Source organism: Condylura cristata, unplaced genomic scaffold (genome assembly GCF_000260355.1).
Source record: "Condylura cristata isolate star-nosed mole 26May11 unplaced genomic scaffold, ConCri1.0 scaffold00031, whole genome shotgun sequence".
Lineage (NCBI taxonomy): Eukaryota > Metazoa > Chordata > Mammalia > Eulipotyphla > Talpidae > Condylura > Condylura cristata.
The window spans coordinates 19,191,004-19,203,812 of record NW_004567132.1 but is presented as its reverse complement, the minus strand read 5'-3'; positions in this window follow the sequence as shown (position 1 = coordinate 19,203,812).

Below are 12,809 nucleotides of genomic sequence, written 5' to 3'. Positions count from 1 at the left end.
TATGCATATACAAGCAAATATATGCAAATAGAAGCACACATACTTCCATTGTTTCTATGGGTAATTAAATCTTCAACTAATAAAGAATATAAAATTATAAAGCTTTCGTCTGACCTATTCAAGCAAAGGATTTCATGAGAATAAATTTTTGTGTGCTTGGTCTCACTGTTTCGATCAGTAATTAAGTAATTAAATATTCATTAATAAAGAATTTGTAATGTCCTGATTGCAAATTTTAAGTGGGTCATGCTCCACAAAAATATGCTCCACTTCACTATTTCAAGTTTTTAAAAATGTAAGCACCAGACTCTCTGAAGTTTGTGTATTTACTTTAGTTTTCAGTTTTTTTCTTCTGTGTTGCATTTCTGAATTGCCTACCTCTAACAATCTTTGTACTCATTCTTAATACTCAGAAAGATTAAAATTAAAATAGGAATTATTTACAAAGTAAATTGAATTGTATGCCTTAATAAAATATAAATAAATATAAATCATAATTTGCTATTATTCAAAATTTTATTTTATAACTTTTTATGTCTTTTAATTATAGTAGTGTATATGAAATTGTTAAGTGATATTTATATTGTGATCATTTCATTTGGCATTTTGAAAAATTTTGTCAAACATACAGCACATTTTTATAGTAATAAACTTTTGAAGATCAGATTTCCAGAATATAAAGAACATTCTTGCTGCCAGTACTAAAAAAGGGACCATGCTTCATGCCTGTACTGTTTACAACATATATACAAATTTACTGGTGATATAAATTATGGCATACTGCAAAATGGTTCTCAACTGCAATGCACAACTTTATGAAAATTGCACTAATATGTGTGTACCTCTGGAAGCAGAAAATAGAATAACAAAAAAGTGAATGTTTTGGAAAATGCTATTTTACTATGCAGGAAGCTGTTGACTTCATGCTACCATAAAAGCAAAAATGTATATTGTATCATCTAAGCGTATCTACTGCTTAGTTCTCTCCAATATCCAAAGCATTGTCTGCCAATATGCTGTACAAAACATGTATTTTTACACTACTGATATACAGTTACCTTTGGCTTCAAAGAGTTGAAGCAAAAATACTGAGAAATATCTCCCTGTGTATGAACAGTGTTGTGAAAGTGGACACGTAGGGTTTAAAATTGGCCACTTGGCCTCTGAATTCAAGATTCTGAATGATAAGCCCTTTGTTCTTCAGTATTGTTGTAATGTGTTTGTGACACATTACAGGGATTCAGGACAAGAGGCTTCCTCCACCAGGTGTAAGAGCAGCACAGTGGAGTTACTGGATTGTCTGCATTGCTAGTAATGGTTTCCATAAAGGCATTCTTTTTGATTCACAGATCTTGCCAAGGTGTCTGTATGTAGGAGAGCAGCAAAGGAAGAAGAGAAGGGAAAAGGGAGGAAGACTCGCAAATGCTTTTTTTTTTTTAAGATTTATTTATGCATACAGAACTGGGGTACAGGCCAGAGGTGGGAAGAAGGTGAGAGGATTCACCAGAGACAGTATGAAGAAGAGCAGGCAGATGGATGAAGTACACTGCTGAGGGGAGCCGGGCCAGATGGGTCACCTCTGGGCCAGGGATTGAACTGCACTGAAGTGGCTGCAGCTGACTTTCAGTGCTGTGCTTTAACCCATTGCACCACCAAGAAGGGCCGCCTCAAAAATTCTTTGCTTTAGTCAGGTGGAAGAAAGAAAAAAATCCTGTTTGTACTTTTGTTCTGGTAGAGAAGAATTTTCCACTTATGAGCTTATAGAATAAGTGAGGAGTTGTTAGTTCATTTAGCAGTATTATCTTAAAATAGAAGTTTTAAGTTCCTTGTGATGGTAGATAGTTAGGAAATGAGGAAATAGTTTTCTAAAGATGATTAGCGGAAATAAACTTAAATTGCTAACTCATTGTGCTGATAGGAAAGCATTTAAGGATTCACAAATATCAAGACCTTTTAAAATCTTTGCCTTTTGGTTCTGTCTTTCTAAACAAAGTGATGGTGAATAAATAATCACCTGTTTGAAATTATTCACCTTCTGGTTATTTTGTATTTTTATCAGAGTTTGATGGGTCTATTTTCTCACATGTTTTTGACTTTATCTTTGAATGGATTTAGTACCTTTTCTGAAATACTAACAAAAAACATCTAAAGTAAGTTTAAACTTCAAAATACAATTGACAACAAATTGATTCACTGTATCATAAATAGCACTCATATGTTTTTTGTAAATTATTTGATATACAAATTATTATAATAGAAATAGAAAGTTTATAAATTAGTCTAAACAAGAAAGCATATCAATCTCAAAACTAAAACTCAGACAGTTCCACAGAAAATTAATGCCCCTACCAAAGTGAAGGAAAGAGACAATGAATGAAAAAGAGAAACTGTCTCATATTTATTTTTCCCAGATCAGGGGCTACAGACTCCTTTTGTATTGCTGTCACAGTTTTGAATGTCTGATGTAGAGAAATAATATGCTGGCCTTGTAGTTATGAGATCTGTGTGTCACCAACTGCCTGGTGTGACCTTCAACAAGTGACCGAATCTCTCTGGACTTGGACAAGATGATATTTATGGTCTGATCCAGCTTTAACATTCTCTATCTAATCTAATCTTTTCTGTGAAGATTCATTTCGTTCACTTCTCCACACACAGGAGCTGGAGGACTGTTCATTTTCAGAAAGCCTTACTTTTTTATTTTTGAAGACTGAAGTTACTAATCTGACTTTTCCATTCTTGAAGATGCTCGTGTCCCTTAGTCTTCCATTCCACTGTCAGGTAAATCAATTTACCACGGAGCTACAGCAAAGGCCTCCATCTAGTCAGGAACAAAATGTCTGCATCAAAAGAGTGATTTGAGCAGAAACAGAACAAAGACTTGATCTTATCATAAGTCCTGTGAAAATATGAAGTAGAGAAGCAATTTCAATATCTTGGATTATATTTTTGTTTTACTGCCAGTGAAGTGTTATATAGTAAAAGATTGAGGACATTTTAATATTATGATCTCTAGTCAAAAACACGACATGGTGAACTAATTTTATTAAGACTTTTGTTTTCCAACTCATTACCATATCCCTTGTTTTTACATAAATTTTCTCACTAGGTGGAATGATTTTCCTTTATATAAGCTAGTCCTTGTCGAGAACTGTGAAGGCCCTGAGCTGCTACCCTACTTGCAAGCTGACAAGTTTGTCTATTGCATTTGAAAGACACTGGTAAAAGGCACATGAGGACTCACAGCACAGCAGACAGCACAGACTTCATATTCATGTAGTCCCTCTTGCACCTCACTCCCAAGAACTTGACATGGAGATGTGTCACAGCTGAGTAATCTTGAGTTCAGAAGGCCTCAATATTTTAAAAGGAGCTATGAACAAATCTGCCCATTTTTGTCCAGAATGGAGAAATCTGAATTCTTGATTTAGAAGGCATGCAGAACTGTGTAAGATCCAAGGAGAATTATCCAATGTTTCTCAAAAACAAACACAAATCAAAAACAATCAAATAAAAATAAATTCCATTTATTAATCAGTAAGCTTATAAAAAAATGTCTTTTTCCTGAGGAAGAAACATAAAGATGCCAACATCAAACAAGTCTAGCCCCTGATATGTACTCATCATACTCCAGTCATTTCATATATACTTTATTCTGATTCCCAAATTATCTCCTGAAAGATTTAATATTGTCCTCAGTCATGCAGCTAAGGCAGCGAATGCACAGAAAATGAATATTGCCTGCCTCTTTTCATACTATTGCAGCATGGAATTTAAATCCATTATTACATATCAAGAAATAATTTATATCATGCCTTAAAAAGCAGTGAAAATAATTTTTACCACATTTCCATTTCTTTTATTTACTTTATGTAATCGCCTATTAAAAATGGTAATATCTGCTATATCAATGTATTAAAATAAGATCAAATAGATTTTTATTGTAGATTTATGAAATCCGTTACACTTACTCATGTTAGAAAGTTTATTGATCTAACATTTCCAGCACCATATTTTCCTCTCTTTTTGTCCTTTTAGCAGTGTTTATTCAGTTCGTTTAGAACAATTTAATGAGGAGTTAGGCTTAATAACATATCTTAAAATACTTTCTTTTAGAAAGAATCTGTTCATCGACTACATTAGAACTTCTAAATCTGAACTGTACTCAGTATATACATACACACACACACACACACACACACACAACCAATATATAACTAGATATTTATTTTTAAAAAAGAAGAAAGTATAATTATTAACTTAGTGTATCTGGTTTTATTAATGGAGTAGAAAGTTTGAACGTCATACATTTTAAAAGCATATTAAAGTAATATTTGTGATCCTACTATGTAATCTGAACATTTTTGTTGGAAAACTACTACCATCTTAAAACTCATGATCACCACAGGACAGCTGCCCAAGTAGTCAGTGAGTAGGTTAATTTAGGAGCAAAGAATTACATTACACAAACATTTTCAAAACCAACAATAGCTAAGAGGATTTGTTCTTTACCAGTGCCTCTATTTCACAAATCTCTTTGGAACAAGAGTAAACACAATTTTATTCTCTTGTTCATTGTTAATGTTGCTGTTAGTTGACTTAATTTTGGCTAAGCTGTAAGGATAAAAGGTTGAGAAATATACAGTTAGAATTATTAATGGAATTTATAAAATCAAATGGGCCATTACTTTGCTGCCAACTCTGATCCCTTTTGAAGAATGCTATTTTCTGTTATCTCTTGATCTGTTTTCCAGGCTCAAATTTTAGCCTACAGAGATCCTACTGTGATTGTTAGCTCCAAAAATGTATTGCCCAACAATGTTATTTTTTATCTTTCAAACAGTGTTTTCAGTCTTCATGGACGTATGTATCTTTTCTATCTACTTTTCACTGGGTATGGAGTTTAGAGGATTAAAAGAAGTCCTGAATAACAGGGTAATTATAAGATCTTAATAAATATGTACAGCTTGACTATTACAATTTTATAGTTTTTCCATATCATATATTTATAATATTTGAAATGTGTCATTAGTAGAGATTAATTTTCAGCAGGAAAAAGCCTACTTATATTAACTTGAAATCAGAGCTTAATGCATCTTTATCTATTTCCCTTCACAAATTTGTTGTCTCATCAAAACTAGCTTATATACTTTCCCAGAAATATTCTTTCAAATCCATCTCTTTTTTTTTTTAACCAACTGCTTTTCCTTTTTACCAGTGAGAGATAAGAGGAGTGATTTCTCAATTTAGTAATCATCTTTTCTTTTTCTTGAACACACCAATCCTAGATGATCTTTGGGTTTCATCCACTTTTAATAGCAGCAAGAGAATTGAGAAGTAATGTAATTAATCAACACTAGGAGCATAAGATATCTTAGAAATTGTACAAAACACATTTTCTCACTAACTTTCATAGTAGCATTTTTAACTTTTTAAGGAAGATTGAGAAACTGAATATTTGAACAGTTAGATGACTTGAACAGAATCATATAGCTAATCAGTATTAAAATAACATATACAGATTTTTCCAGTTCAAGAATTCACATTCCAAACCTCTTCACCCATACACCTGTAGATTGTTTTTCAGTGATCATTGTTTCTTAATCATTCTCAGCTTCCTAATTCTATTACATGTTCTTTGAGGGAAAAGACTATGTTTCGTATTTTTCTTATCCTTTCATAATTACTAATTTGAACTTTAAAAAATCCTTAATGTGGGGCCCTCCCTGGTGGCGCAGCGGGTTAAAGCACTGCACTGAGAAGCTAAAGCCACTTCCGCATGAGTTCAATTCCCGCCTGCCCCGGAGGTGACCACATGGCGTGGCAGACCTCTCCTGACCCGCCCGCTGCTCCCCTCAGCAGTGTGCTTCCTCGATCTGCCTGTTCTGCTCCCAACTCTGTCTCTGGTGAAGCCTCTCACCGCCCCTGAGCCTCTGACCTGTACCCCAGTTCTGTATGTACAAATAAATAAATCTTTAAAAAAAAAAATCCTTAATGCCTATTACATCTTTAACTGAATAACTGTGGTGAAATGTAAAACTTTTTTAAAAAATACAAATAATAATAATAATAATAATAATAATAAATAACAACATAAACTTATTTAATCTAGCATATTTCTGTCATTCATTTACATCCAGCTCGGTGTTAAATTAAGCCCAGAAACTGTACTAGTTGATACAGTGGTTCTCAAATTTGAGCTTGCATTAGAATCCTCTGGAGGACTTATTAAGCATAGACAGCTGAACTCTACCTGCAGAGTTTCTGATTCAGTAGATTTGGAGTAGATCTGATCATTTGCACTTCTGACACATTTCCAGGTGATGTTGATGCAGCTATTCCAGGAGCTGTTCTTTGAGAACCACTTGTTAGTGAGTCAGAAGAGTTGAGCCAGCCTCTTATAAACTGAACTTGGACAGACACTCTGGGCCTCAATTTCTTCATCTATCTATAAAGGGGACATTAGACTTTTTGTATGGCTGAAGTGAGAAAGCACATTTAAGTTGTTTAGAATACTACCTAGCAGAGGTATTTTAAATGTTCAACAAATATTCTTATATGAAGCTTTTATACTGTTTTTAGAATGTTGAATGTTAATACAAAAAGCCACACATTGAGAATTAGACTCTAAGCTTTGAGTCTCAGCATCAGAGTGGGGGAAAAAATGAGGTAGGGGAAATATATGAAAAAAGTTTTAGTAGAAGATCCAAAACAATATACAAAAGAGTTAGGGTGTGTTCTAGAGAATAAACGCCTGGGGGAAGAGGAAGAAAGAAGGGCAATTTTCAAAAGAATAGAGTAGAAATTCAAGTAATTTTCAATAAGTATGGATCCGATCTGAAATGTACAAAATTCAAGATAAATGTTTATAAGTATAAACTTATCACTACTTTGTGGGTAGTTAACATGAACCACAGCTTTTTCAACCATTTTACTTTACTTTAGGAAACATGAATTTGGTATAATATCCAAAACAATCTGAGCAACAAAATATATCAAATATTTCCCTTTTTTGTGAAGATGCTTACAATAAATTTAGAAACTGGGAAACTTTGTAATTTATTACTCCAAATAGAATATCTGTAAATGTTTTAAATGGGAGGGTATGCCATAGTACAATTCCATTCAAATGAGTTGTTAAACAGCAAAGGTGATTACATAATGGAATAATATCTATAGATATAAGGATATGGTTTTTGTTACAACTAGTCTTTTACCAACTGCCTCATTTTCAGATTAGATCTCTTGTAGACTTAGATGTCAATTCAAAAAATCTTTCCATTATGTTTTTAGCAAGGTCATTTTATTCAAATCTAAAATGATATAAGGGAAAAATACAGCAATGGCATGATTTCCAACAGAAATAGTTGTAGATAAAAGGTTATTCTGTGTTCACTGCTGTGAGAATATATTCCTGATTATTTTTGCATACCTCAAAGACAGGAAATGTGGTAATGAAAGGTATTAGCATTTCTGTGATTTACCTAAAGCAGTACTAACTTCTGTTGGTTTTTAATAGTGTGGTCTGCAGGTGCCTGCCCCAGAATCACATAGAGATGTTGTTGAGAAATTTTGATCTCTTGGCATTTTCAAAACCACTGACTCATAATCTCTAGAGGTTGGCTCATGAATCAGTTTTTTTTTTTTTTTTTTTTTTTTGTACACAGGCATTTTCTTTAGAACCTATAGCTCTCTGATGTTGACAAGTGCAGGTTTTCTATGAGAAATTATAGTTAAAAATAAATTATGTTTTCTTTCCTGTAGGTTATGGAATGTACAAATAAATTAAACAAGCCAATCAGTGATAAAATGTCTGCTGAGAGAACAAAATATATATTAATAAATTTTTCATTTTATTTTACCTTGAAAAATATTTCCATAATTCTTGTATATCACAGATTCCACACAGAAAGATTTTAAAAACATACACATACTTGAGCTTGACTAAAATTACAGAAAAATAGAATGTCTGGAAAAATGTTCTCCTCAGGCAAATATAATTGTGCAATATCTAAATAGATATTCATCTAACATAACAAAAAAGATAGAAAATGTACATGTTATAGCCTGTTTATTTATGTTTCATTGAAGAAATTTAAGTGCCATATATTATTATATATTGTAAATTATATAATTTTTTCTTCTTTCAAAATCCCATCATGCTGTCATAAGAATGTAAGTGTGGTTTCAGAGATTTTTTTTTCCTCTGTGCAAAAATATGATAAAGTAGAGCAAATATAAGAAAGTTTACTAAATGTTATTTTTCAAAAAAATAGTAAATAATTTACTGAAAGGTTATGATAACTTGTGCTTTTATCAGGACAGTGAAAGAATCAACTCTTTTCCTCAATTCTTGCACACATTAGATAAGGAAATTTTTCATCTTTACTTGTCACAAAGATAGGCACTGATTGTTTTTGTTATAATTAGTGTTTATTTAAATTATGAAAGATGTTGCATATTTTATATGCTTATTGATTATTTATATGTTTATTGACCAAATCTGTTATAGGTTTGTTTAACTTACTCTTAATTGGTTTTTAAAGAATATCAGTTAATCCCATTGCTGTCATAAGGTTGTCATTCTTTTCTGGTGTGTTTTTCATATTTCAGCTTGTTTATTACCCATACAAGAGGGTCAAAATGTTGAGTATTAATTGATTGCTATTACCTTTTCTACTTTTGATACAAATAAAATGATTAGAAAGTCTTCATATAACTCTCTAAAAATCTTCATGTAACTCTCTAACGTTGAATCTGTGGCAGAAATATTAATATCTTTTGTGCTGTCATGTTACTTATACTCTATTGTAAACATCTAGTTTAAATCTTTTTTTTTTTTTAAGATTTATTTAGGCATACAGAACTGGGGTATAGGTTAGAGGTTCAGGGGTGAAAGGATTCACCAGAGACAGAGTGGGAAGCAGAACAGGCAGACTGATGAAGTACACTGCTAAAGGAAGCAGTGGGTGGGTCAGGAGAGGTCTATCATGCCGTGTGGGTCAGCTCTTGGCTGGGGATCGAACTCATGCTGCAGTGGTTGCAATAGCTTCATAGTGCTGTGCTCCAACCCTTCGTACCACCAGGGAGCACCCTTAAATTTATTTTTAAAGATTGTTTTACTATGCCTACAGTAGCTGGGGTGTAGACCAGAGGTGCAGAGGGGAGGAGGGAGAGGATGGGGAGCAGAACAGGTGGATCTACTGCTTTAAACTGTGAGTAGCTCCCTGGCTGGGTATCAGACTCATGCTACGGTGGCTGTCGGTAGCTTGATAGCACTGACACTTAATTCCATGTACCAGCAAGGAGGTTCCATGTATGTTTTTTAAATAAACTTGCATAGGTGACATATCTCTTTCACATGAAGTTTCCTGAATACATTACTTTAAATAGTCATATAAGGAATTCATTATATAGACATGACATATCTCTTAAGCATGCTACTTCCAGATTCAGTTTGCTCTTTTATTAAAAGTTGTATTGAATACATTTCTCATAGTCCTCTTAAAATTATAATAGACTCTTAGAAGTTGGATTCCTGGGTCAACATGACTATTTTTTCAACATTTTACATGTTTTACCATATTTCCCTGAAGAGATGTTTTATTGGCTATCCTCTCCTGAGTTATGTATGAGCTGTCTCATGTAACTGAAGTCTTGCAGCATTTGATGGTCTTTTTCAATCCAATCTATAACTTTAAAAATATTTGAAAATTTTAAATACAAAAGATATTTTTGAGCCTTACTATATTTTCTCATGGAACAGTTGCTCCAGTTTGTCTTAGCTAATTATCTAATCATCCATAAGTTTAAGAGATAATTTTAAAAACTTATAACTCTATAATATACTGGCATAAAGAAAATTTGACTAATGAAATGTGAGCTACATTTGCCCTTTTGTTGTTTGCTATCTGCATTTAAGCACACTGTCATGAAACTATTATCAACACTAAATAAGAAAGTTAAAGACAACCACAAATAAAAGACCAAATATAAATTAATAGCAATGAGAACATACTGATCAACATAAGTATAAAGTCAAAAAACAAAAACATCTTATTTTTAGTGTGTTACAATATTAACTACTAGTAAAATTGACTATTGAGATTGACTACCAATGAAATGAAGAAAAGATGGAAAAATAAAAGGAAAAACAAGATAGAATTTATTTATAAAAAACTCCTTTAAAGGTATAACTGGAAGACAACACAATTAATCTAGTAGAAAACACAGGGAATAATAATTATAAGCAAAGAAATTTATAGTTGTGTAAGGAAATCTATATATAATTAACTATAAATATCAATATTAATAGCTGCAACTAGTAAAAGAAATTAAATCTGAGGTAAAAGCAAAAGAAAAGACAACAATAACATGTCTTGTCTAGAAAAAGGTAGATACTGGAGTTAAGATAATTTAAAAACTAGTTGTTATTTTAAAAGAGACGGGAATTGTATATTTTCCTTAGACTTTGCTATACGAAGTACTCGGTTAAAAATGTATATATAAACATTAAAATCACGTAAGTATACGCTAATACATCCAAGCTGATGAAGAGAAAGAGAAGAATGAAAGCTAATAAAGAAAATTTTGTCAAAGCATAAATATCCGGAAAATTGGTTGGGAAGGAATAAATATTGACAATAAAAACACAAAAGTGTACCAAATATACTAGTAATCAATATATAATAAATAAAATCGACTCTCAAAGAACAAAAGCACATAGTTAATGCCTGTCTTTAAAGAATACACCTTTGAACAACCTAACATTAAAGTCAAAAGCATGGAAAATATACTAAGCAGTATCTTACCAATGGAGAAACATTACACAATGTGAGAATGAAAACTTTACACACTGATGAAGAGCATCATTATCATGGTGACTAAGAAAGATTTTGCCAGAAAGATATATTTCTAAATCTTTGAAATGTGTAACTTTGAACTCTGTGTTTCACACACATCAAACTCTCTTAATACTTATCACAAGACAAAAGAATCCTTTGTACACATGAGGACACTGAGGCAGGAGGAAGTTTAAGTGCCTGCTCTGGGCTCACACATCTAGCCGTGGGTAAAAGGAGGAATGTAGTTAATGGACATGGCTGCAAACATGGCTGGACAGCTACAGAACATGAGAAGCTACCATAATTATAGCAGGACTGCACATTACCTTTAAAATACTACAGACCATGGAACTGTTAACGCACATGATTAGGTCTTAGAGTAAAAAGAAAATTTAAAAAAGACCCAAGAGCAGGGAATATGTTATCAATATATTCAGTTAATTATACAGAAAAAGATTGCTTGGTCTCATAGCAAATACATATTGACATTTTTAGAAGACTAATATATACATATACTTCTAAAACACTTCTCTATTTAGATTGTATTGAATCTTTATATTTATTTGAGTAAAATGACCATTTTGACAATGTTATCTTTCCCATTCATGAGCAGAGAATATTTTCCCATTTCTTTGTGTCTTTTTTCTTTCATTGATGTCTTCTACTTTTCATTGAATAGATCTTTTACTTTTGCGAGGCATATCCTAGACATTTTACTTGTTTTCATTTTATTATAAATGAAATCATTTTCTTCCTCCTATATCTCACTTTATTTAGGAAGACAACTGCAAATAATGATAACTTCTTTCCTTTTATACTTTTATACTTTCTCTCATCTAATTTATCTCTCTAGAACTTCCAATATTATGTTGAATAGTAATGTGTTAAAGAACATACTTGTCATTTATGAGATCTTACTGGAAAGCTTTCTCTTTTTCACCATTAAGAGTAAAGTTGAATGTGGGTTTGTTGTGAATGGCCTTTATTATATTAAGGTATGGTCTGTCAACCAGGCTTTTATTATGTTAAGGCTTGTTCTATTTGCCATAGTTTTTTGGAGGGTTTTTATCATGAATGGGTGCTGGATCTTATCATATGCTTTCTTAGCATCTATTGATATGATTGTATGGTTTTCATCTTTCTTTGGCATTTTTCAAAGAACTAGAGCAAACACTATGGGAATTCATATGAATCACAAAATACTCTGGTTAGTAAAAGCAATCCTGAAAAAAGAAAAAAAAAATAGAAGTACCACACTTCCAGACTTCAAATTACATTATACAACCATAATAATTAAAACACTAAAAATAAATAAATAAAAGCCTGGTACTGGAACAAAACAAACACACAGCCAATGGAATAGAATCAGAAATAAACCCACACCTAGACAAACAGTTGATTTATGATAAAGAAGCCAGGAATATAAACTGGAAACAGGATAGCCTCTTCAATAACTTGTGTTGGGAAACTGGACAGCTGCATACAAAAGAATGAAACTAGACCACTCTCTCACACCACACAGAAAAATCAATTCAAAGTGATTAAAATACTTGAATGTAAAATTTGTACCATAAAATACAGACGAATACAGAGGCAAAATAGTTAAAGAAATAAGCTTTAGAGATGGCTTTAAGGATTTGTCCTCAACAGCAAGGTAAAAAGAAGAGAACATAAACAACTGGGACTACTTCCAACTAAAAAGCTTTGCACAGTGAAAGAAATCATAACTCAACAGAAAAGACACCTTACTGAGTGGGAGAAAATACTTGTACCCTGTAATCTAACAAAGGACTAATATCAAAGATGCACAAATAACTCATAAAACTGCACAAATACAAAACAAATAGCCCAATCAAAAAATGTGCAGAACCAAACAGACACTTCTGCAAAGAAGACATTCAGACTGCAAACAGACATCTGAAAAATTGTTCACCATTATTTACTATTAGAAAAATGCAAATCAAG